Source organism: Populus trichocarpa, chromosome 16, assembly GCF_000002775.5.
Source record: "Populus trichocarpa isolate Nisqually-1 chromosome 16, P.trichocarpa_v4.1, whole genome shotgun sequence".
Classification (NCBI taxonomy): domain Eukaryota; kingdom Viridiplantae; phylum Streptophyta; class Magnoliopsida; order Malpighiales; family Salicaceae; genus Populus; species Populus trichocarpa.
Window position 1 is genome coordinate 3826116 of NC_037300.2, and position 6000 is coordinate 3832115.

Genomic DNA, 6000 nt, shown 5'->3' on the forward strand with positions numbered 1-6000 from the left:
GGTTTATTCGGTTTCAGCCTTTTAAAACCAAAACCGAACCGAACCGGCTTGTTTTTTAATTTTTCTAATCGGTTTAATCGGTTTTTTTTTTCGGTTCGGTTTTTTCAGTTATTTTTTTTCCGGTTTTCTCGGTTTAATCGGTTTTTCGGTTTTTTTGCTCACCCCTAGCTCTATATTTAGTCTCTACACTAGATAATAAAACAACCTTATTTTTTTTTACTCTTCCAAATAACTAGATTACCTCCAACAAGTGCCTAGTCTTTTTAATGTCATCTTTCTTACTCTAATATGAAACACAATATTCAGTAACAATTACATGGTTATGCTTAGAAAACATAAAATCTTTTCTAGGTGCCAACTTTAAATACCACAAGATCCTAACAACAACATTTGTATGAACTTTACTTGAATTATGCATAAACTTGATTAGATAGCTAGTGTCTCAAGTGTGTTTTAAGCAATATCTGGTCAAGTGTGTTATAAGTTAATCAATCAACCCACAAATATTTAATATCTTCCTTTGTTAGCCGAAACTTGATTAAAAAGTTTCTTAAGTTTATAATTTTGCTCTATAGATGTATAACTAAGCATACTAGTTTCTTTTAATATGTTCAAAACATATTTTTGTTGTGACAAAAATATTCCTTTCTTAGACCTAATTATAACTTCAATATTAAAAAAAATACTTTAAACCTCTAAGATCTTTTATATCAAATTTAGATGTTAAGTGACTTTAATTTTTAATCTATTCATCTCATCGATATCATGACTGACTAGAAACAATCACATAATCCATTTAAATAATAAATGCAATTATCTTACCATTTTATCTTTTAAAAATTAATATATGATTTGTGTTGCTTTGAGTGTAACTACATTTCTTGTAGAAATCTTTCAAATTATACGCTTGGTGAATGTTTTATACCATATAATATCTTCTTTAGCTTACATACCAAACTTGTATATATTACCAAAAGCGTTGTACCTAAGTGGCATATCCATATAAAATTCTTCAGACAAATCTTCATATAAAAAAAGTATTTTTTACAGCATGTAGTTGCTCAGTAAAATACCTCTCATAATAAGCAATATGATATTTCATAGTCTTTGAGCTTTAGGAAAATACCTCTCATGTGGTTTTCACAAATTTGCGTGGTTTTCATGTTATTAGATTATTAGATTGGGGTTGTTTTATATATATATATATATATATACCAAACTTATTAAACTTAATCAATTCAATAACCCGAGTCTTTAATTTCTTTGATTTCTTTGACTTAATTAAAAATCTTAGTGTCACTTTAACCTTTTTCTTTTTTAGGTTAAAAAATTTATCTTCTTGCAAAGCGTTGCGTCGATCATTGATATAAGTTTATTCAAGTTATTTTTTTATTATTATTATTTTTCACCTTTTGCTTTTAATTTTTTATTCATTTTAATTAGATTTTTTATTTTATTTCTTCATAAATTCTATAATTTTATCACTATCTCATACCTCCATTAGATATTACATGTTTCATGGAGTGAGTCAAAAGGAATTTTGGAAGGTCTGGTACAGGTGTGAAGATTTCAGATGCCATCATCATAAAGACATTAAATGAAATTAATAAATTTAATTTCTGCTAGAGGTCTGGTATAGGTATGGGTTTTCATTACTCCATTATCTAACAAATTAAAATTTCGGAATCAATCACTTTAATGCTGAAATTGTGAACTTCAATTACAATTACACAGGTTCGAATACCCATGGCCATCAAGACATCAGGCACCAGAGATGCAACAATCATCATACAAGTTTCTATGACAGAGAGGCAGCAAAAGATATTGATGCAGAAAAAGGCATGGCGAGGAAATCCTGGATGAAATTTCACCGTCTAACAGATTATTATTTCTCAAACAAGAGATTGTTAGGTTCCCAGTATCATCATAGACATCATACACACAGTTAGAAATTATAAAACAAAATTATTCATAAGTTTTTAGAATCCCATTACATAAATCTTTAAGTTGTTTAGGGATGTATTATCTAAAAATCCGATCTTTTTCAGTTTTAAATAATTTTTTAAAGATTGAGTTGTCGCAAATCACAAGTTGTCCAATTATTCAGTTTTTAAATGTAATTCTCACAAGTTACCCGTGAAAAATCTCATAAATTCTTATTTAAGAGAGATAGATTGTTATATCTAGAGTGTTAGCTTTAATATTGTGTTTACATAGTTTACACAGACAACCACTCATCTTTCTTTTTACTTATAAAATACTAGGTTTAGCTTTATATTTATAGGGAATTAAAAACTCTATAAATAGTAAAATATCTATTTTTTTCTTAAATAATATTCATATATTATTGAAGGATAATTTTAAAAATTTAATTAATTAAGTCCTTACTTGATTTTTCATGGTTTAGAAATATAATTTCTGTATTAATTATATTCTAATTCTTAATTTTTAAAACATATCTTAATCAAGTCATACTTAATTAAATCATTTCAATTTAATTTTTGATTAATAGTTCTTAATGTATATAACCCATTAAATTTATAATATATTAACACAAATATAAAATATAATTCTAATTAAATAAAATAATTTAATTTAATTTATTATCAATTTATTAATTATTATGTTTAACAATACTATATATCTCGTCTTTAGTCATTTTTCTAGAAAGCCTCAAGTGAGCAGAGTAAGTAATTGTTTCTCTGACTGTGAGCGTTCCCAAGAAAAAATCTTCTTGAGTAACGCAAGACTTAAATTTGGAGAAACATATTCCAGGTAAGATACGATAAACAATATGTAGCAGTCCTTTCAATATTTGCTGTAAACAGAGAGAAACAAAGCAAGACCTGAAGAAGTAACCCAAGTTACTTCTAACTCCTATTTTTCGACAGTTCTTACAGTATCTCTGCAGTCTATGCTGCTTCTCTTGGGATTGATAAGGACTTTTCCGCTCATTTTAACATTTGAAGAAAGTCTTCCTGTTTATGGGATCAAGAAATAAAATCAGAACAGAAAATAAGTTCATAACTCATGTATTGGGATCAAGAAAGAAAATCAGAACAGAATCATAACTCATGTATAGTTTGAACATGCAGAACCATTAACTACAAGTTGCAATATGTTCATTAACCATCCACAAATTATTTTTCAAAAACTTTGTTCTTGGAAACAAACCTTTGGCCATAATATTTTAAAAAAATTGAATTTGCTTTTCGATTTTAGAAATAAATTGATATTTGCTTAAAATAACATTTAGATATCCTTCTATAAGGTAACAAATTAACAAATCATTCAAGCAATTTCTATTTTAAGATGACTAAATAATTTTGAACCAAGACATGAAAAATAAAAAACTCACATCTTATGCCTTTTGCATTATAATTATATAATCGCATGTAGTTCGATTTGCTAGTCATTAATCCATAAAAAACAAGTTTTATATAAAAGTTCCAAACCATCAAACTGGATAAGGATAAAATTTATCAGTTCTAATTGGTTGTACTTTAAATGAAAAAAAACTATCTTTGTTAACCTTCCATATTCTAAGAATATATCCTTTGTGGTCTTCATTTGAGCTTAAAAAGTTTTTCTTCATAAGAACCTTGACTAGGATCACACCCTACATTAGGGACAAATAAAAATTTCTAAGATCAAGAGTTGATCCTGACTAGGATCACACCTCATATGCAGGGGCAAATGAAAAAAATATCAAAGGTCGATCTTAACTAGGATTTAAAGATCAAAACAGAAGAGAGGCTGTGAAAAATTAAAAAAGCCATAGAAATCCAAATGTTGGGGGGCATACCCAAATGAAAAAAATTAAAAAAAAATGATCAAGTCAAGGTCAAAACAAAATAAAAATGTCCTACCAAAGCATATAAAAAAGAGAAATACAATGAAAAACGATTGGAAGACACAATAAAAATGATCCTAAGTCTTTGGAACCTTGAAATACTTTTTGAACCTAAAACTTTCTTTCTTTCATGGCCAAGATCTGTAGCCTGCATTATGTGTCTTTAAAAAAGTTCTTTCTAACCAAGCAAGCAACTTGGACCAATAAATAATGTTATAAAAATGTGAAGAATTATGACATTGCAAATAAAGCTACTCCTTATTATTCATACTAATAAAATAAGTGTTAAAAAATAAGAATTTTTTTCTCAACAAAACCTCGAGTTTTATTCTAGCTTCTTGCTTTGAAAAATAAAAAATAAAATAGAAAGTCTTATTATCATGTACCTTCACCAATTTCAGTCTTACCTAAATAGAAGGTTACATAGAAAAACTTTCTGTTTTCAAAATACAAGAGTCAAAGTTTCAAGATGTTTATATGAGCCATGAATAATCTAACTTTGAGCTAACACTTTTTTTTTTCAATCTTTGCCCTGTCAATTGTCAACCAGAAATGCATGAAAGCTACATCTTTGTGTTGAATGATATGTCTTGGGTTTACAATCAAAGAAATACTTTTAAAATTACATCTCTATGATTTCTTTGCAACAATAAGACTAGAATGGATAGAATCTTTGAAATTTATGATTTGATTCCAAAATAAGAAAAAAGAATTACAAAAAAGGATCATTTACCAAGTCTATAAAGTTCTTGACAAAAATTGACACTTCTTCTGAGTCGTCATTAGAAAAACTGAGCAACCATGGAGAAAATAAGAGCTTAGTATCAATAAGAGAGAAAATGTTGCTAGAAAAAAGGTAGAAAAGAGAAACAAGTATGTTGACCACATTCCGACCATAAAAAAACTGGGTTATGATATCAATAAGAGCTTCTTGCTGAGAGGCATGTTATTGAGGATGTTTTGATTTTTATCATGCTAAAAAATTGAGATAGGAGCAAGAATTTTTTTTATTTAATTTTTAATTTTTTTTATTATTTAAAGTGTGTTTTGAGATTAAAAATGGGTTTAATAAAATTCTTAGTACCTTTCTTGTGTATTTTAAGGTAAACAAAAAGAGTTTTAAGGTAAACAAAACTCAGATCTCAAATTTATGGTCATTTTTTATGGTCAAATCTTAAGATACATCGTCTAATTTGTTTTTTTTTTAAAAAAGAAAATAGAACAAGCAAAGATTTGTTTTTCTATATTGTTAGAAGAAGAAAAACCATGTCTGCGTGCATTTAGGCTTATTTAGACAAACAAAAACATTTCATTAATAAAAAATAATAATTCATCCAACAAAATATTATTTGTTTTCCTCTAGAACTTGTTCACTCCCAAATTAATTTGTCAGCCTTCATTTTAATAACCCACGGAAGAAAACAACAGAATGAGAAAGTAGCTGCCCAATAAATTCACTATGAAATTTAAAAATCATCGCGTCGGGGCCAGGTGTAGAAGCAGAGAGCTTTCAAATAATGAAGTTCTGAAAATGACAACTTATTCCTCACAGCTACTCCTTGTGATGCAGAGCAACCATGGCAACTCGGATTTCAAGATGCAGCAAGCCCTACGATGCAAGGATTAATGGACTTAAACATATTTCATACACATGCTCACACATTGATTATATTTCATGTAAGTTTTATATATATATATATATATATATATATATATATATATATATATATATATATATATATATATATATTTTTTTTTAACAGATACGTCAATAAATTCTTTTTTTAGTTTAACGTGGGTATCCGGATCAGCTTGCGCGCACCTCGACTAATCCCACGGGTCCTGAAGTGAACGACCATGTAAGTCTCCAGTGGCCATCATATGAGCAACCACAGGACTCGAACCTGAGACCACATAGGGAGCAAACCTCTTAGTCCCAAGCTCTTATCACTGGGCACCACCTAGATGGTTATACGTCTATAAATTCTTAATAAATATCGAGATATATACTTGATTTTGTTATTATTAATAACTGAAAAAATCAATTGATAAAATTAAATTTGAAATATCTAATTATAAAAACAAAAAAATTCCCCTTTTCCATTTTACTATCGTTACCAAATTGATCAACCAAATCTCTCTCTGCT